Raw genomic sequence first — 21521 nt, forward strand, 5'->3', positions numbered from 1 at the left:
ATTTAGTGTGGGAAATGATAAAGAAGAGTGAAAGAGAGAAAGCTGAAGCCAGGGCTTCCTTCTTTAAAAGACAGTGACTCGTGAATGCAGATTAACACATTTCTGTCATATCTGCAAATCCGTGGTGAATTCCTACCTTAGCCTACCACCACATTTTCATACTGTCCTTTCTGGGCGTCTATCACTTTCTTCATCCTACCTCCACATTCACCTGTGTGACAGTGGCCTAACATCCCAGCCATTCAACTGGCTTGCTGCTTAAAAAACACTGTTGATGACTTCCTTAAACTGTCCCATATTCTTTGTGGCAAATAAGTTTGAAACTGATTTATTATGTGGGTTGAGGGGACCCTAGAGTTCAAGGGCTTGAAAACAAGTTGGTTACAACCTTAAACTATGCTGAGAAATAGTTAGGGCCAGAATCCAGAGTTCAGTAGTGGGCCCGAAAACACTGAAATAAATTACTGGATATTGGAGGGTAGAGTTTGGCCTGTGTCTTGTAAACAACTGCCTCTATCTTGTAAACAGAGTCAATCAGATGCTAACAGCTATTTGTCAAAACTGTACATACCAGAGACTGAAATGGAAAGTGGGCAGAAGCCACCATGCAACTAGGCTTCCCCCGACAACAGGCCCTGGGGCCCTTTTAGAACTGCCATCTAGGTATGTAGTGGGATGGTCTCTTCAGTGCTTTCCTTCCTTGTGAGCTCCTGAAGGACAAGAAAGCAAATCTACAGTTCCTTGAACCCCTTAGTCTCCAGGCTTTGGTTGAATATAAGAAACACATATTTAATAATTTGTTTTTTTATCTGCTTAACTGTAAGGTAGTACTGAATACAGATAGGCTAGAGTTTTAGACAGGTTTTGTTTGCTGAATTTATGAGTTCCTTCATTAAAAAAAAAATATTTATTTCCTATTTGCCTATCAATATTCTAAGCATTGTAGATTTATGATTAAGTATAAATTATAGTTTTACTCCCAAGGGGCTTGCAATTTAGTTGGGCAGATAAGGCATATACAAGAAACAATTAAAGAATACAACAGGAAACATAACAATGTTGTGTGATGCAGTTAGAATAAATGTGCTATTTGGATATTATAGGCAGTGAGAGCAAAAGGGAAGAGATCAGCATGGGCCAGAGTCTTCAGATCCTGGCACATGGATTGCACAGAAAATATTGGTTGTACAGAAGGACAGAAGATTGGAGATAGGCAGAACCGAACAAAAAAAAGAAAAAATCTTTTCTTTGAAAAGGAGCTGTTTTTGTTACATACCATTTACAGTAGTATCAAATATAGGAATTACTCAGGGATAAATTTAACAACAATAACAAAAAAGGTTAAAAATCTAGATGCCGAAAATTGTAAAGGAAAAGTTAAAGAAGATATAAATAAGTGAAAAATATATTATCCATGGGTCATGAGGTTCAGTATTAAGATGTCAGTTGTTACCCAAATTGATCTTTAAGATTCAAGGCAATCTCAAGCAAAAAATGTTAGCAGACCTTTTTTCACAGGAGTTGACATCCTGACCCTAAAATATATATTTAAATGCAAAGGACCAAGAGTAGTCATAACAATTTTTAAAAAGACCATAGTTGGAAGAAAGACTTATACTACCTGATTTCAAGACTGACTATAATGTTATAATTATTAAGGCAGAGTGATCCTGATATAAAGATATAAAAGTAGATAAATGCAACAGAGTATTGAGTCCAGAACTAGATCTACATATACATGAACAATTGATTTTTGACAGAAGTGCCAAGGTGACTCAACAGGGAAAGGATAATCATTCAATAAATGATGCTGGAATAATTGGAGCCATAAGCAAAATGATGAACCTCAGTCCTTTCCCCGTATCAAATACAGAATTAACTCAAAGTGGATTATAGACCTACCTGAAGGAGCTAAAACTATAGAATATTTAGAAGAAAACACAGGAAAAAAAAATCTTAGTAACTTTGGGCTTGGAAGAGATTTCTTAAGGATGGTACACAAAAAGAAAAAAATATTAATAAGTTGGACTTCATCAAAATAATAATGTTTGCTCTTCAAAGGCACCATTACAAAAACAAAATGGCAAGCCAATAGGCTGCAGAGAAAAAATTTTCAAAACATGTATCTGACAAAGAACTTTGTCAATGTATACAAGGAACTGTAAGAATTTAAAAAGAAGACAAACACCTCAATAAAATATAGGCAAAAAAATATTTGAGCACATACATAGCCTTTAGGGAAAGATGAATTAAAACCACAATGAGATAACACTATACAGCCCCTTTAACCACTGAAAGTAAAAACACCAGCCAAACCAAGTGTCGGCAAGATACAGAGAAATTGGAACTTTCATGGGAATATAAAATAGTACATCTACTTGGCAAAGCAGTTTGGCAGTTTCTTATAAAGTAAAGCATACACCTGCCAAATGACCCACTCATTCTACTCTCAGTACTTAGCAAAAGAAACAAAAGCATATGTCCACAGAAATATTTTCACATGAATTTTCACAGCAGCTTTATTTTTCAGTAGTTAATAGGTGGAAACAATTCAAGTGTCCATCCAACGGGTGGTTGGATAAATGTGTATTGTGGCATGTCTATACAGTGGAATATTACTCAGCAGTAAACAAAAAAATGAATGTACTATTGAAACATCTAGCCATTCTGAGTGGGGAAAAAAACTAGATAAAGAAGAGTACATACTGTATGATTACATTTATATAAAGATCTGGAGAACACAAACAAGTCAACAGTGACAAATCTCATCAGTGGTTGCCTGGGGATAGGAGTGATGTAGTTAAGGAGGGAGAGATTACAAACACAGGAGGAAACTTTGAGGGATGATGAATGTGTTCATTATCTTGATGGTGATGAGAGTTTCTTGGGTATAGTGTATACCTATGTCAAAAGTCTCTAACATTGTATGCTTTGAAAATATGCAGTTTATTTTATGTCAGTTTTTCCTCAAAGCTGTAGGAAAAAAATATTGATTGCTTAATATGATCATTTTCATCTAAGTGATGGCATCAGTCAAAGAGATATTTCCGACAGGAGCAAAGTGTCCCACTGATGTTGGCAGGAGATTATACATGACACCGGGCAGAGAAGCTAAAGCATCACAGTTTGTGGGTTTCTATCTCCTGTCTCAGTTTCCTCATGTGTGAAATGAGAAGAGTCATAATATCTGTCTGGCCTGTCTCCCAGAATTGATATGAGAATCCTATGACCATTCCTAAAAAAATGTAAAATAGCATAAAACTGCAAGGGGTTATTGCTACTTCTGTTGTATCTTGCCTAGGATCTCATTGTCGGTGTATTCGTTGCTCGGGAAAATCCAAGATATATCACCCTTGCAGTTTACAAGAAGGAAGAGAAAGCTATGTCATGGTCACTTCTATGTAGAAACAGATGATGTCCCTAAACTTATGACATGATTGCCATGGACACCCCACCCTGCTCCTTCGGAAGCAGTGCTCTCTCTTCCCTTTTTCCTCTTCCCTCCTCTGCTTCCTCATTTTGCTTCATTCACTTAGTCAGCAGATAATCTCTGAGCACCTGCCAGGTGTCAGGTCCTGTAGGCAATAGAAATAAAACAAGGAAGAAAACAGATGAGTCAGTGCCTTTGAGAAACTGCCCTTCTAGTGTGTGTGTGGGGAGAATGGAGGGTATGCAGTTTGATATGTATTATGAGGGGAAAGAAAGGGGTACTGTGGAGCACTTGAGAGGACCCCTTAACCCAGACTTGGGGTGTCAGGGGAAGGAGACATCTAAATTGAGACCTGAGGATAAGTAAGAGTCAGCTATACGAAGAATGGGAGAGAGAGTTCCACTCAAAAGGAACAGATGTACAGAGGCATAGAAGAAAGCTTAGTATGACCGGAGATAAGAGTGGAAGGCAGGTGGGTGAGATGAAGATGCTTTCTGGGGTTCATGGTAAGAGCAGGGGAGCCATGGGTCAGCTTGCCCACTCTCTGGCTTCTGCTTGGTGGTCCTCAAGATTAGGAAGGTTGCTAGGCAAGATTTTCTTGGCTAGAACTAAGCTTATGGTGACCAAACTGACTTTGTTTACATTGTTTTCTGCCAAGAAAACAGAAAATTCTCTAAGTAAGCAGCAACTATCACTTATGCCGGTTAGTAAAACCATACTTCTCATTGTCTCCCTCGCAATGTGTGATATGTTTGGAACATAGACATTTTAAATGGGAATCCTATACCAGAGAGAAAATTGTGCTCTAGCAGGAACAACTAGAAAGATTTGAGTACAAGGAAAGCTCCGAGGTTAAATCCAAAGAGTTTCTTTTTTAACAATAGAATAATTCGTTTCTGTTTCCCCTTTTCACAACTATCACATTGGCACTTTTAAACACCTTGGGAGAAAGGCATGCTAACTTTTGCAAGCTGCAGCTTGCTGTTAAGAATGCATCTTCAGTTTTTGCTTATTGGTACTTGCATTGGTCTTCCCTTTATCTTTTTACTTTATCATTTTATATTTGTTTGAACAAGGTTTCTTCTCTACTTTTCAGATTCCTTAGTCTCTTCCAGATAGTAATACAGACAACCTTTATAGAATTTTCCCTAGTTTTCAGGGTAGTTTGTTTATTTTTATATCCATGACATAAGAATTCCAAAGGGCAGAGGGCATTATGAAGTAAACTCCTGGATTCAAACTGCAGCAACTGAGCAACATTCATCCTTTTTGGTCGGGGCGGGGGGGGGGGTCTTAGAAGACCAGAGCCTCTAGGTGCACTAGTGTATCCTGATTGAACAAAATAATGTTATCTGTTTGCATTACGTGTGTGTACATGTATGTGAACAGGCTGTATGTGTAAAAGTGGCTCCCATTGGACATAAGGTCTCAGTCAGTGTATTTGACAAAGACCATTAGTCAACTTACTAGCAGAAATGAGTGTGCCAGGTGAAAATAACACATTTTCCACTCAAAATAGTTACAAATTCAAGTCTGTCTAATACAGAAGTAGCTTTGGGCAAGTCTAACACACACATAAAATATTAGCTTGAACAAGCAAAGACAGAATCCCATCCCAGAGGCACTGGGGTTGTAACTAGTACCAACAAGTTTGAAGGTGTTGCCCTGTGAGCCACCATACTTTAAAAGTAAGCATCAGCTTCCACCATAGTGAGCAGAGTGCCTCTCACAATTGCGCATAATTAATCCAAAGTTAAAGACTTTTCCACGAAAACAATTTTACATGTTTTTGTTTTTTTTTAAGTGCCCACTCCGCCATTTACTTGGACTGTGTCTGTGAGCTTGCCCCTGGCCCTTTTTTTAACCTCAGTTCCTTCATCTCTGAATTGACACACTGGTTGACCAATGAAAATGTCAACTCCAGGAGGACTTGAGCCTTTATTTTCTGCTCCTCAGGAACAACATTATGGGTAGAGGAAAAACACATTCTTTTGAGTCACACTGACTCTTGGCTCAAAGCTTCATGCATGTGTGTCCTTGACCAGTTTATTTAGCCTCTCTGAGGTTACTGCTTTATCTCATAATACTTAACTTACTAGGTTGAAAGAAGAAGTCAAAGAAATAGTGTGTGTGAAATCAAAAATCAGAAGACTTTTATGCTTTTCAAGTGCTCAGAATGTGCTTTCCTCCCTTTTACAAGCACCACAGATACTTGCAATGGAAAATGGGCATGGCATATTAGAATGTTTAGAATGTTTCCTCTTTACAGTTATCTACACATCCTACTCTTTAACCTCGATGGGAGATGAAGATGGTAAAAGAGATTAACTAGATAATTGCTATTTTTGTTAGAAGGAATCAGGAAATTATGTCTACTGCAGCCTTGGTTGAAAGCCCTCATAACCACACCTGATTCCACATCTGAATCATTTGGGGAACTTTCTGACACAGAATACATGTCCCAGCTTCTGTTTCTCCTGGTATGCAAGATTAAGTACCTAAACAACTCGACCAAAAGCTCTGGAAATAAAATAAAAACTGAAAGAAAGTTACATAGCTTCAAAGGCCAGAAATAATGTTTAAGCAGAAATCCAGTGGAATAGGTTAGCACTCAAGTCAGCTTTCAGTCCAGGGACATCTACTTAACTGTGATGTCCTTGGGTTTGGGTTCTGATAACTTGTTGGATGTGGGGCTCCCCAGGTGGCGCAGTGGTAAAGAATTCACCTGCCAATGCAGAAGACACAGGTTTGATCCCTGGGTTGGGAAGATCCCCTGGAGTAAAAATTGGCAACCTGCTTCAGTGTTCTTGCCTGGAAAATCCCATGGACAGAGAGCCTGGCGGGCTACAGTCCATGGCGTCACAAAGAGTCAGACACGACTGAGCATGTGCGCGCGCGCACACACACACACACACACACACACACACACACACACACACACACAACTTGTTGGACGTAGGGCACAGGAGCCAAATCCAAGGTTTTGTCCAAGGTGAGGAGTCTAATAAGAGGGACCTGAACAAAATTGGGGCCCCAAAGTACAAAACCCTCCATATAAGGCTAAATGAGAAAGAAATCTGTAATACAGAAGGGGACAACAAGGAAATGTGTCTGCCATGACTGTGGGATTGGGTAGAAGGGAACACAAGCTCTTTGCTGAGAATTCACGACTTCAGGCAGCCTTCAGGCAAGTTTGCACCTGCATTTACACTGTCAAGAGGATCTGAAAGCCTTTAGCGAAAGCCTTTCCTTTAACATAGTATTTGGTTGTTGGTACCCAAGCTGCCTTCCTGCTCCACATCCAAAGCACCTGCCCTTCTTTACCTTCTTGCCTTTAGCTCCAGTGACTAAATACCGGAAGCCTGGGTCTTCTTTTGACCTTCAGATATTGGAGTTTCTAGTTGGCTGCAGTATTCGTCATTAATATCAGTCTTACCTCAGGCCTTTAGGTAAGCAGAGACGCCCCTGTGATATCCATAGTCTTTGGTCTTTACCTCCAGGATGCAAGTGGGAAGGGGGAAAGAGAGAGAAAGGAGAGATTTTTTTTATGCCTTAACTGTATTAAAAATCATTTCTGATTGTAATAAATCCCCCCAAATAAGCAACCCTAAAGCAGGCCCTTTGTGGGCTTTAGGAAGCCAGGGGGTGTGGATTAAGTGTGTGGTCATTTTGGCAGCAGGACAGAGGGGAGGATTTCGACTACAAGATCCCCTAAGGCAGCTGATGGAGGAGAAAGTGGGTGGCTGGGCCTTAGGTCCCCCAGGGCCACTCCCACTAAACAGCCTGGAAAAGCAGGCTCAGGAGAGCCTGCTGTTTAGGTGTGGTTATTAAAAACTAGAATTTGGGGTTTGCTGGCCCTGGCTTTGTGTACCTGTTCCCATGGTTCTGACCCAGCATATCTTTTTAGAGCCTTCCTTGACTTTGTGATTCTTGGATTTTTTTTTTTTTTTTTTTTTTAGTAACGCAATGCTAATCTCTTTGCTGGGTCAGCATTGAGGAGAGACAATTGATTTTGGAAGCATCGTGCCAGTTGGTGTAATCCCAGAAGCAAAGTGGCATGCGCTACATTACATGCTGAATTGACTTCTTGGCCGACTCACAGCCTCTGCTCTTTCATTACGTGCTTGTAGCAAGTTGCATGTTTTACGTGTGTATTCTTGGCCAGGCTGGCACAGGTTAGTGCCACCCAGCTCTTCCTGTTCCCAGCCTGTATTTGCTGCTCAGGCAGCCGTGGGTTTTTTTAGCAGATTGCAGTCTTTATTTCTCAGTGTAAAAGTTTAACAAATGTCTTTGTCCACTCCTATACACCCAGCTCCTAGGATTGTGTTTGGCAAATAGTGAGCACTCAATAAATTCTCTGAATGAATTCTTATTTTTGTATCGACGGCAGTTAAAGTACAGAGGATAAAACGGAGACTAGGTATGAGCTAAGGAGATTAGGGATGAGTGACCTAAGGCAGGATTGGAGAAGAGTTCAGGAGTTGTGTTGTCCCATTAGTTGGCAGTAAAGCAGGTGAGGAGTGGAGAACTAACTAGAGTGCTGGGTCACATTGGCAGATTGGGTTCTGAGAAGGTTAACAGTGTGTTTCTGGCCATAATTTAGGAGCCACAGTGAGGCATAGAACAAAACACCCTGGACAGTAAGACAAAGTAAGTGCTCTGTAATTGATATTAAAGCAGGGCATAGGTAGAGCTGGTCTGTCCCCAACATCCTGTTATTTTGTAAAGTAAATATTAGGAAACCCCTTTCCATTTTGTGCATGTTAATGAAAATGAACTGTTAATCACAGTTAGCACTGCTGTCTTCTCTACTAAATGTGTGAAATGTGCCTTTTAGGGAAATATGCGTTCTCTTCTTGTTTATCTTCTTCATGGTTGATTTAGAATCTACTTTCTGAATAATCTTCCTGTCTGCTAGACTATTGACAGTGCACAGCACTTAAAGGAAAAGGCAGGACAAAAGATTGTAGTCTTTGCACTAAATTCCTTTCTCTCATCAGTCACTGATGAGTCTTCTGTGTTCATTTTTCATGGATCATCATTCAGTGTTTGCCTCTCACTAAGTCCCAAGTGTTTCTCCACTGAATGTTTTTGTATGTTATTACTGTCTACTAATGAAAGGCTTACTTTCATGCATTGGAGAAGGAAACGACAACCCACTCCAGTGTTCTTGCCTGGAGAATCCCAGGGACGGCAGAGCCTGGTGGGCTGCCATCTATGGGATCGCACAGAGTCGGACATGACTGAAGCGACTTAGCAGCAGCAGCAGCAATGAAAGGCTAAAAAGGCTGATTTGTTAGAGAAGTGAATGAAATATAAAGTAATCTATAGATATTAACCCTCTTCTTCATTCCCTGTTAATAAAAGTAGTGTATCATTGCAGGTGGAAGAAAGGACCATGAACTATCCATTTGTAACCATATTCTGCACACTCTCAGTTGGCCAGAAGGGTCAAGTGTGTATTAGTAGGCAGCTGGGAGTTTGCCGAAGCAATTAATTGGTCTTGTCATCTATAAATAATAGTTTAAATAACTTCCTCTTCTTGCTCACTTGACTGAAACAGCCATTCAAATTCAAATCATCAATGACCTTTCCAAAAATAGACTAGAACTACAAGGTTTGGCTGTTTTATTAAAAACTCTGTTCGGTACTCTGTGATGGCCTATGGGATTTCCTATGGGAAGAGAATCTTAAAAAAAGGAGTGGATATATGTGTAACTGATTCACTTTGCTGTACACTTGAAAATAACACAACATTGTAAATCGACTCTACTCTAGTTAAAAAAAAAAAAGACTCTAGGCTGTTTATAAGTTTACCAGGCTTTTTAGATTTTGTTTTTTGATGGGGTAGGGGGTGGTAAATTTCACTAATAACCAAAGAGTTGTAGCCTGTGTAGAAAACAAACTATGGTTACCAGAGGGTAAAGACACGGGGTCGTGGGGGCGAGGGGTGGGGAGAGATAAATTAGGAATGTGGGATTAACAGATACACACCACTATATGTAAAATAGATAAAACAACAAGGACTATAGCATAGGCAACCATATTTAATAGCCCATGATAAACCATAATGGAAAAGAATATGAAAACAGACACATATATATGTAACTGAATCACTTTGCTGTACAACTGAAACTAACACAATATTTCAACTGCAGTACAGTCTTTTTTTCCTAAGTAGGAAAAAAATAGAAAAAAAGAATTATGTCCTGAGTTCTATATTTTTTAAAAAAAAAACAGTATAATATTCTATATTTAAAAGGTTTTTTTGTTGTTGTTATTAAGGACTTAACTATAAGGAAAGGAATCCTAGTATTAAATGATGAGGATAGCAGAAATAAACAAGATGCCAGATTTTAGAGATGAATCTGAATTTCATATTCCTTAGTTCTAGTATCACATAAAGATTGTTTTTACCCAAAAATACCATATGGCTAATGTGGACCCAATCTCCTCAACATTTGTTTGCTGCTCTATACACACATTTTCATTTATATTAATTTTTTATATATGAGGCTTTGAGGATGCCAAGAGAGATGATGTTTTGGAGGAAGTCACTGCCCACTCAGAGAGGCTATGGTGTCAGCCTGGGTGTTACATGGTGCTCTAAATCTCAGGGTGAGTAAGGAGTAACCTTCAGCTTGTGGCTTTCATTGTCACCAAGGGACAGACCATATAAAGTTTGCTTAAAAGTTCTTCTGTTGTGTATAGGTGGGTTTTTAATATGAAGGGAAGGAAGGAAAAAACAAAGAACAAGCATGACCCAGCTCTTGAGATTTGGCCCTACCAGGAATTTCATCTCCATTTTGTAGCCTCATCTAACCCTCTCCAGCTTCTTGCCAGGGATTTCTTAAGTCTCGAGACGCACGAAGATCCTGGCTGGCAAGAAACTGCAGTGCATCAGCAGGAACAGGTTGCAAAATGAAGACAAAGCCTCTGGCAAGACACGAGGGAGCGGTGGAGGCCTGGCTGCAGAATGGAGATGAAGGCCTGGGTGGTGAAAGATCACCGTGGTCACCGCACACAAGCAGAGACGGGCTGTTCCTCCCTTAGGGGAGTCATGTGGGGTGAGCCACTGGGAAGGTTGGCCAGGCCAGCAATTGGGAACAGCAGGTCAGGGGCATCCTTTGCCAGAGGAAGTTAAAAGCTTTAGAACTGAGGGTGCTCCCGGGTCTCAGGACTGTCTCTGGGTGCAGTTCACTCCTCCATGCTGATAAGGAGTATGCGACTGGTTGGAAAAGCACTGCGGGGTCAGAGAAGGAAAATAAATCTTAGAGAAGATACCAGAAAGGTTTGGTTAAATACTGCTTAATGGAGTACAACTTGTGGCCAGGGTGCTTACTGTGTTCCCAATGTTGGATTACTTTAACCCTGCTCTGTTAGTTGTCCTCAACTTCGACCTTCCTCTCCCCCTCCTTGGCTCCTACCCCACCCACGTGTCCCCTGCTTCCTGTTGCCTCCCCTCCCCCTTCCTCCCTTTCTTTCTCCCTCTTTATCCCCTCTTCTTTCTCCTCAGATTTAAGAAGTAACTCTTCTCTCAATAGTTTTATCAAGAACTGCTTATATTCTTATAGTGTTAAGAAGTTCCTCAGAGGATAGAAAATTTTACTTTAATTCCAACATTTAGTTGCTTCAGAAACAGCAGGGTGAATTGGACTTGCCAAAGCTGAGCTTAGTGTTATTGTTCTGGTTTAATGTGATGGGAACAGGTTAGCTGGGGGCTTTTGTTAATTTAATACATGCAGCTAGGGAAAGAAGAGAGGACATGGCATTGTTTAACTTGTCCATATGTCCAAAAGAATATCTTCAAATGTTCAAAGAAAAAATTGAACCTTTGAGTACAAATCATCAAAAAAACTCTCATCCTTTCTTTAGAGGTAATTTTTAAAATAAGAGAAAAATCCAAGTGAAAAAAAAAAAAAAGAGACTTAAACTTAATAAAAATCTTCAGTAAGTAGTACAAAATACAACCTGTAAACACAATATAGGGCTTCCCAGGTGGCTCAGATGGTAAAGAATCCACCTGCAATGCGGGAGACCTGGGTTCGATCCCTGGGTTGGAAAGATCCCCTGGAGGAGGGCATGACAACCCACTCCAGTATTCTTGCCTGGAGAATCCCTATGGACGGAGGAGCCTGGCAGGCTGCAGTCCATGGTGTCGCAAAGAGTTGGACACAACTGAGTGACTAAGTACACAACACAACAGGCAAACACAGTACAGATGTGTGTTTTTAGCACTTCAAACATGGGGGGAAATTCTTGCCATCTTTTACTGCCATTGATTATGGCAAAGCATTGGCGGGTATTTTGTACTTTAACCTCCTGAGAAAGAATACATTCTTACTGCTGAATCTTTGTGAAACACCTCCTGCCTTGTGTATGGGTAGTCATGTCTCAAAATTAACCCATACCAGAATTGGAAAAGTCAAAATCAAGTGTCAGAGTGAGCTAAGGTGGCGGGTTGGACTTCGACCTTTGTAATGAATTCACTTGGTTTGCTTCTTTTTTTTTTTTAATTTATTTTTAATTGAAGGGTAATTACAATATTGTGTTGGTTTCTACTATACATCAACATGGATCAGCCATAGGTATACATATGTCCCCTCCTTCTCAAGCCTCCCTTCCACCTCCCACCCCATCCCACTCCTCTAGATTGTCACAGAGCACTGGTTTGAGTTCCCTGAGTCATGCAGCAAATTCCCACTGACTACTCTCTCCATTCATCCCACCCTCTCCTTCCTGCCCCCCACCCCATGTCCATAAACCTGTTGTCTATGTCTGGCGTCTCCACTGCTGCCCTGCAAACAGGTTCATCAGTACCATCTTTCTAGGTTTCGTATATATGCGTTAATACATGATATTTGTTTTTCTGACTTCACTCTGTATAATAGGCTCTAGGTTCATCCACCTCACTAGAACGGACTCAAATGTGTTCCTTTTATGACTGAGTAATATTCCATTGTATAAATGTACCATAGCTTCTTTATCGGTTCATCTGTCGACAGACATCTAGGTTGCTTCCATGTCCTAGCTGTTGTAAATAGTGCTGCAGTGAACATTGGGGTACCTGTGTCTTTTTCAATTATGTTTTTCTCAGGGTATATGCCCAGTAGTGGGATTGTCTCTGTGACTATGTTTATTTTAGGATCTTGGTTTCTCATTTTACAACATCTGTCAGTTAATTCATTAAGACAGGGGCTTACTTGTAAAGGCTACTGTGAAACAATCTTGATCTACTCTAGATGTTAAAAAGCAAGTAACAACATCAGTATTTTTCATTTGCTTAAAGTCTTTTATATTCAGATCCCCATCACTCCATAGCCCATTTCATTTTATTTGTATGCATACTTCAATCAGTAATTTTAGGAAGAACTTCATGAGTGATTATCACCTAACTCCTGCCAATGATTTTCTGCTTTTTGTGTGTGGTAGTGGTGGTTTAGTCGCCAGGTCGTGTCCGACTCTTGCGATCCTATGGACTGTAGCCTGCCAGGCTTCTCTGTCAGTGGGATTCTCCAGGCAAGAATACTGGATTGGTTTGTCATTTCCTTCTCCAGAGGATCTTCCTGATCCAGGAATTGAACCCGGGTGTCCTGCATGCAGGCAGATTCTTTACTGACTGAGCTATGAGGGAAGCCACTTTTGTACGTGGGTATGAGTATCTATGGAAACTTGGGGTGGAAAGTTGAATTCGTCCTACTTCTAGGTTAATATAAGCACAGGACCATGACCACCAGTCTGTTCAAGGGTTACTTATTTTCTCTGTTTACTTCTTACCCTCATCTCCATTCAATTCTCATTCCCACAAATAATGTTCTTGATACCCTTAAAAATATATTGTGTTGTTTGTGACTTTACAGAAGTGAGGTTTTTCATTCACATAGGTGATTACTAAAGTTCATGTTCTATTCTTACATTTGCTAGGCTTTATTCTTTTAAGATCTTTCCTTTATATCTAGGTTGTTGAACTTGATTGCCATGTGAGGTTCCGTATCAGGCATGCATCACATTTTCCTTTTCATCCCCATAGTGACAAACAGCTAAGTTGTCTCGGTGTGCTGTGTGCGGTGAACATTCTTAGAGCACGGCCAGGTCGCTCTCCCAGAAGGGATGTGCCACGTTAGAATCTCATCAGCAGTCCCAGAGATGCCTGTGGTCCTACAACCTCACCAACACTTTGTATTATACAAATTTATAGTTTTTGCCAATTTTTATGGCATCTTGCTTTAATCTTTATTTCTCTGATTGTTAGTAGACTGATCATCACTTTGTTTGCTCTTACGCATTTAAGTTTCCCCTTCTGTGAATTGCCTGTTCATATTTTTGCCCATTTTTACATTATTTCTTATTGATTCACTAGAGTTCATTACATATCTTAGTTATTAATGCCCTGTTATAATCTTTGCCATTATCTTCTTTCTGTATGTTACCTGTCTGTTCATTTTTTCTGTTGTGGCCATCTTTGAATGAAAATAATTATTGTATTTAAATGTTTATAGCTTTCCAGAATAAGTATAATTTTGTATTTGCATTGAACTAGAGACTGGCAATAAACGGTATAAAAATTATGATGTTTAGGCCATGACCTTAGAGAATTCAAGAAGCAGCCTGATCTCTGGGACGAGAAGCAGTGTGCAGAATGTATACCCTGGGAACTTACAGGGAAGCTGTAGACCAGGACTCCATTGCGAGCTCAGTCACTTTAGTTGCGTCTGACTCTGTGAACCCATGGACTGTAGCCTGCCAGGTTCCTCTGTCTGTGGGATTTTCCTGGCAAGAATAAGGGAGTGGATTGCCATGCTCTCCTCCAGTGGATCTTCCCGACTCAGGGATCGAACATGCGTCTCCTGAATTTCAGGTAGATTCTTCACTGCTGACTGAGCCACTAGGGAAGCCCCAAGACACCATTAGACAGATGGAATTCAGGGATTTAGAAAGATCAGCAATGGAGAGTAACCAGAATTGCTGACGTCTTTTCTGAGTCTTCATTTTTCGTCTGGATTCTTGATAATGATGGTGATGAAGATGATGCTGATCCATGAGATGATGATCGGGGTCTGAGATCCCACCACTGCTCCAGTTGCCCAGCTGCTTTTGTTGCCAAACCAGCGCTTTGGCACGTTTTTCAATTTAGAGGAAAGGGCATCTTTTTGTCATTTATCTTTCGGGGAGGGGTATATCTTTTTTAAAAATTTCTGTAAAGATTCCTTATATGCCTGCAGCAGCCCTGATTAAGTGGCAGTGCTTTGATTTGACTGCAGCCATACCTAACTACAAACCTTGGTGACTTTGCCACAATTTACTACTGTTACAACAACTACCCCTGTTGCTACTACAGTTACTAGGGAAGAGAGGGAATATAGCATCTGATATTCCTTGAGTGCTTGCCGTGTGCCAAACACAGCATTCAGTGAGGTACACATGTTATTTTATTTGATCTTCACAGTCTCCCTGTGAGGTGAGTACTGACACTAGCTATCTCACTGGCAGTATGGGGATTGAAGCCAATCTTTCTCACTCCAAATCTGAGGTCTCACCCAGTATGATAGTAGCGCCTCTGAACACTCAAGGATGAAGTATCTCAGAAAACAAAATTGCTGCACTATTAGAAATCAAACAACAAATTTTTTAAAGCAACAAACTTGACCAGGGGATAGCATTAGTTCAGTACTCTGTCAATAAATGTTTCACTTAATTTCTGCACACAACCATCTTGAATGCTGACACTTGAGGAAAAAAATATCAGGTTAAAGTAGAGGACACAGTAAAAATAGATAAAGATTATTGTGAAAACTCTGATGGTGACTTTGGGATATTTCCAAGAGAGTTAAAGTTTGTTGGTATAGGCTGCCTGTTAATCAGGTCTAACTCTTCTCCTTTTCCTTAGTATGCATAAATATCTAGTTCACTGCTAAATCCTGGTAGCTTCTCTGTGATTTAGGTCCCTGGTTTCCGCTGTTATTGTTTTCATTTCTGTTTTGTTCCTTTGCCTTACAAAGGGAACAAACAGAGAGAATACGTTTTTCTTGAGCAATTCATCAAGCATTGTGAGTGAGAAGGGAGGTGTTAAAGGCTCTGTGTGTGTGTGTGTGTGTGTGTGTGTACACACCTATATGAATGGAACGGCCCACCGGCAGTAGATTTCACTGAGCTCTGATAGAAGATCCCGTGTCTGCAGGTAGTTAGCTCCAGGTACCGCTCTCCAGAGCTCATACTGCCCAGCTGCGATGAGAACAGACTCAGGGTGGGACAGAGGGAGCCCGGCTCAAGATGTTGTGTCTTATAGCCGGCCATGTATATTTATGGAACATTTCCTAACAGAGTGTTGCTATTTGAAAATAAAAAAACTGACTTGTTGAGTTTGGTTTATAAGTACTGTAGGACAGTGGTTTTGAAACTTTTAACTTTTTTTTTTTTTAAGTTAACAAATACCTCCTTTTCCAACCCCTGTATTTACAACTTAGAATCAGGACCCAGCCTGGTAGAACTCTGTTTACTCAGTCTTTGGTACGTCCAAAAAGGGGCCCCTGAGGCACTGCCTTCTAGACAAATTCTTCTTTTTGTACCTTTCCCACAGTTTTGGTTTCCCCTTTTTTTTTGTTCTTTTCCTTTGCATACCTGCCTGAGTGTTCACCCTCTTCTCCTATTCTTCAGACCAGTATGGGAGTTTCTAAGCAGCCCCAGGAACTTGAGAGTCCCCTGGACTGCAAGGAGATCAAACCAGTCTATCCTAAAGGAAATCAGTCCTGAATATTCATTGGAAGGACACATGCTGAGACTCCAATACTTCGGCCGCCTGATGTGAAGAACTGACTCACTGGAAAAGACCTTGATGCTGGGAAAGACTGAAGGCAGGAGAAGGGGTCGACAGAGAATGAGATGATTGGATGGCATCACCAACTCAATGGACATGAGTTTGAGCAAACTCCAGGAGTTGGTGATAGACAGGGAAGCCTGGCGTGCTGCAGTCCATGGGCTCGCAAAGAGTGGGACACGACTGAGCGACCGATCTGACTGACTGAAGCAGCCCTATGCTATTAACAGTTTTATCCTCTGTTTAGATAGGATTTGACAAACCTACCAGGTGAGCAGGGGGCTCTGGAGGAAACAAGTGGGGTGATGCGATAGTGATCTCTAACAAAGTGTTAGGTGGACTGATTGATGATAGGTTTCACCTGTCTTTCTCTTGGTCCCCTTTCTCTGCTGGAAGGTCAGAAGCACGGGCAGATGATTCTAGTTATAATGCTGCCTCCACCGGCTCTGTCATCTCAGGCAAGCCTTTTTACGTGTCTGGGTCTCAGTTTCCTAAAATGTACAAGGAGGCTAAGTTATTGGGTAATAACTTAGGCTATTCTTGGCTAGCTGAATTGGTCATAGTTGCTGTCATGCCCCATTCCCAAAGCTCAGAGATCCTTTACTGGATAAATGTGGGCCCCTGGGCCGCATGTGTCCATAGCAGGAATCAACAGCTCACTCAGGATTCTTCCACTTGAGAGTGGAGGTGGAGTTGGGTGAGGAGTGCTTTGTTTATCTCTGAGGCAGTGTTTCCTGTCCTGGCTGCATTGGGTGGAGAAGGTTCTGATTACCTATTAGCTATCCGCCTAGGATTGACAGCCCACAAATTGGGGGTGGGGACTTGGCCAATAACAGAAACTTTGGACTTTAACCTGATCTTCAGATTCCCCGTAAAAGGTGTGGCCTGGAGGAAAAGGGTTACCTTGATAAGGAACTGAAAACATTTTGAAGTTTCTACACATTGACTTTTGAGCATTGCCAACTGAGAGTAGGGAAGGCCTGCCAGATTAGTAGATGATGTGTGTGCTATAATCATGTTGTTATTGTTGTCATGTTTTTCATTCATTCATTCAACATTCGTTCACTCAACATACATTCACTGAACAGCCATGTGACAGATACTTATCTGGCCACTGAGGGCTTTCTTTAGTCCTAAGGGCCAGTACTGAGAACTGTTTTTACTTATGCACATTTGTTCTGCAGTTAGGGTTTCCTGCCATTAGGAGGTAGTGATTTTTTTTTTTATACAACATAATCCAGTCCTAGGAATTGAGATACTAGACATAGTTTACTTGAGATAGGGATTCTAGTATGGTTTTCCTTTCTAGAAATAAAATTATTCCATAAAATAGGCAACTTTAAACTCACTTTGCCAACAAAGGTCTGTGTAGTCAGAGCTATGATTTTTCCAGTAGTCATGTACGGATGTGACAGCTGGACCATAAAGACTGAAAAATTGATGCTTTCAAACTGCGATGCTGGAGAAGACTCTTAAGAGTCCCTTGGACAGCAAGGAGATCAAACCAGTCAATCCTAAAGGAAATCAACCCTGAATATTCATTGCTGAAGCTGAAGCTCCAATATTTTGTGGCCACTTGACATGAAGAACATACTCATTGGAAAAGACCCTGATGCTGGGAAAGGTTGAGGGCAGGTGGAGAAGAAGGCAGCAGAGGATGAGATGATTGGATGGTATCATCGACTCAATGGACATAAGTTTGAGCAAATTCCAGGAGATAGTGAGGAACAGGGAAGCCTGGCATGCTGCAATCCATGGGATTGCAAAGAGTTGGACACAGCTGAGCGACTGAACAACACCAGCAAACTCTAAGGCTTGATGTCTATATTTTAAAGTCATTGGAATGGAGAGAAAGCGGAAGTCTTAAGTATAATTATGTACTTTGTTCACATACGTTTAACTTCTCTAATCGTTAACCCTGTGGTTCTATTTCCCTGGTATCTAGAAGAGGAACTATTTATTCTTTTCTTGCACCTCGTTTCTTAAATGTAGAAATCCCTGGACTCATTGGCTCTGTGGGTTTGAATAATGCCATTCCATCTCTGCAACATTATTAGCCTCTTGACAAAGAAAAGCCTGCAGGGGGAGCAGAGCTAGAGGAGCTCCTCTCCTCTCTGATTCTCCTCCCCTGCTTCCTGCCTTTTATTAGTTTATAAGGTATTTGGTACCTCTGCCCACAATGCAGAAAACCTGGGTTTGATCCCTGGGTCGGGAAGATCCTCTGGAGGAGGAAATGGCAACCCACTCCAGTATTCTTGCCTGGAGAATTCCATGGACAGAGGAGCCTGGTGGGCTACAGTCAATGGGATCGCAAAGAGTCGGACAAGACTGAATGACTAATACACATGTGTCTAGGATGGAGCCAGGTCCTACAGCTCTAAAGATAAATAAGATGTGTTTTCCACCCCTGAGCTGCTCACAGTCTGCGAGGAAGAACAACACAGGAAATAGTAAATTATGCTATACGATAGAGTGTACTGTGGTTTTTTTAACTTAAATTTTTTTAATTAGAAAATCTTTATTGTTAAAATTGTTCTTTTTCGTTGTTGCTTTTAACTTTTTATTGAAATACAGCTAATTTACAATGTTGTGTTAGTTTCAAGTGCACAGTGAAGTTTTTCAGTATCGGAGAAGGCAATGGCACCCCGCTCCAGTACTCTTGCCTGGAAAATCCCATGGACGGAGGAGCCTGGTAGGCTACAGTCCATGGGGTTGCTAAGAGTCGGACACGACTGAGCGACTTCACTTTCACTTTTCCCTTTCATGCACTGGAGAAAGAAATGGCAACCCACTCCAGTATTCTTGGCCTGGAGAATCCTAGGGACGGCAGAGCCTGGTGAGCTGCCGTCTATAGGGTCGCACAGAGTTGGACACGACTGAAGCGACTTAGCATAGCATAGCATAGCATATATATATACACATATACATATATTCTTTTTTAGATTCTTTTCCATTTTGAGTTATTGCAAGATATTGTGTATGGTTCTCTATACTATACAGTAGGTCCTTGCTGGTTATCTATTTTATATATCATAGTGTATATATTTTAATCCCAAACTTCTAATTTTAGAGTACTTTTAATGCATGTAAAGAATTACCATAGCACTTGGCACTATGGTGCTATTCAAAATATTTAACAACCAATATAGCTCTGGCATTGATCAATCAGAATTCATGGAGCTCCATCCTCAGAATGGAGCCAGCTGGTGCTGTTGCTCTGGTGTGTACAGGCTGAATATCTGTGATGCCTGGCACACACAAACTAGGATTATGGTGCACTGACTGATCAAATCCAGTCTTTATCCCCTTTCCCTAGTAGAAAGTGCTGTGTTTGTATTATGAATGAAGTATACCAGAATAGAAGAGAGTGCTGGTGACTTCCTGAAAGATCAAGGAGTAGGACTTTCACCAAGGTATGATAATGGTTGAGCTGGGTATTAAAGAGGGCCTTGAAGCATGCCCAGTGGCAAAGGTGGTAGCCAGAGATAGTATTTCACCTTCAAGGCTCAAGAAAAGAGAAAGATATCAAAAGCATGTGCTCCAGTGACTTGTTTTCAAAGAAAAAAGGAAGTATTTTGTTTTTCCCTTAAGAGAGAGTTATAATATGCAAGAGAAAGGAAAAACAAGGGCAGTCAAGATTTCCTCCTCTTAATACTTAGTGCCAGTAGATGCTCCTGGATTAGGTGTTCCTTGAAACTGAAGTACAGTAGTGGAGCTTAGTCACTGAGTACTTTTGGCCAGCCCCTTACAAATGAATCTCCAAAAGGAAAGAAAAAAGTACTTCCTCAGAGGAGATCCCTTGAAAAGATTATATGTCTTTAAAACAAAACAGAACACTCAACAGAGATTTTGGAACAGATATAAAGTGATTTCATCTCAGCATTAACTGTTAATTTCTGATGCAAATGAAGGCAGAGGCAAAGACAATTCAGATATTTTAAATCTGTTTTCAGAATGTGGTTTATATGATTTGGTTTGCCAAGTTTACCATGATACTTTTCTTGGCTCAATAATAAAATTAATTCTCATTCCCTATAAATGGGGCTAATAACTGTCTCATGTTGTTGTGAGGATTAAATGAGGATTATATATGTATATAGATATAGATACATATATATAATTCTTAACAGATAATAGACATTTAGTAAGTGCCAGCTGTTGTTATATTGTTGTTACAGTGTTTGTATATTTAACAGTAATTATTAAGCTCTCTTTAGTTTGTGACAGAGTTAAGTGTAGATTTTCTTACAAGAATGTAATTTTCAAATATTCCATATATTTGAATAAAAGAATGAACAGTCTACTCCTCTACTCTTCTGTCAGTCCAAGACTGGTCAGTGTTCGGTCCTTACCCTTCTACTCCTTTCCTTGCACCTGTCTCTTTTTCTTCCTTTCTCCTTCCGCGTCATTTCCCTGTTTTTTGGTCACAACCCAGCTTCCCAGGTGGTGCTAGTGATAAAGACCCTGCCTGCTAATACAGGAAATGAGGGCTCAATCCCTGGGTTGGGAATCTCCTGGAGAAGGAAATGGCAACCCACTCCAATATTCTTGCCTGGAGAATCCCACTGACAGAGGAGCCTGGCAGGCTGTGGGCAGGCTGTGGTCCATAGGGTCACAAAGAGTCGAACAGTACTGAAGTGACTTAGCATGCACACACACAAACTGTTTTAGGTGAGCCAATTTCTACCCTTCCACTCTTGCCTACTCTCTTGGGAATTTCCTCTTCTCCTCTTCCTTCATTTTTGTTTTTTCAGTTTTTCATAGTTCCCATAATTGTATTTCAGGCTGTCTTTCTCTTTAATCTCTTTGTTTCCTTAGAGAACGTCTAGATGGCCCAGCAACCTCAGGACAGTCACTCCTCATGGTTTGCTCTTTTACTTCTGAGCCCAAAACGACCATGATCATGACTAAGCTATCTGAGAGACACCTGAATCCAAAGTAATAATAATATAAAATTAGTGACATTAATGTCTAAAAGCCTTGATGGTGCCCAGAATTCCTTAATAGAATCTCTTCTAAATTTTCCATTTCTCTACTCATTTTCTTCTAATTAAACCTTCTTTCCCTCAAATGACAGTATGAAGAAAAATTAAAAGCTCCAACTTAATTTTTGTTTAATTGCCACATTTCAAAAGAATTCACTTCTATTATTTTCTCAATGCAAATTTACAGTATTTCTGCCACTTTATGAATTTTAAAAAGCTTTAGTGGATTGGCCTGAGTCTAACCTCCTTTATAACATTCTTTCTGAAGGAAGATGCATTCCCCGATCTCCTC

The 21521-nt window shown here is 40.6% G+C and overlaps 1 protein-coding gene and 1 long non-coding RNA gene across 2 annotated transcripts in view; both read left to right on the top strand.

Annotated features, from left to right (window-relative positions):
- Nucleotides 1-21521, top strand: part of BABAM2 (BRISC and BRCA1 A complex member 2) — a 408503-nt gene that overhangs the window by 258130 nt on the left and 128852 nt on the right. The gene's annotated exons all lie outside the window — the stretch shown is intronic.
- On the top strand, nt 7980-20547 carry LOC145503835 (uncharacterized). Its single transcript, XR_014051829.1, has 2 exons — nt 7980-8080; nt 16085-20547. It is a non-coding gene; the product is annotated as an uncharacterized LOC145503835 (long non-coding RNA).

The sequence above is a fragment of the Giraffa tippelskirchi genome, chromosome 4 (assembly GCF_054371585.1).
Source record: "Giraffa tippelskirchi isolate mGirTip1 chromosome 4, T2T-mGirTip1v1.2.pri, whole genome shotgun sequence".
Taxonomy (NCBI): domain Eukaryota; kingdom Metazoa; phylum Chordata; class Mammalia; order Artiodactyla; family Giraffidae; genus Giraffa; species Giraffa tippelskirchi.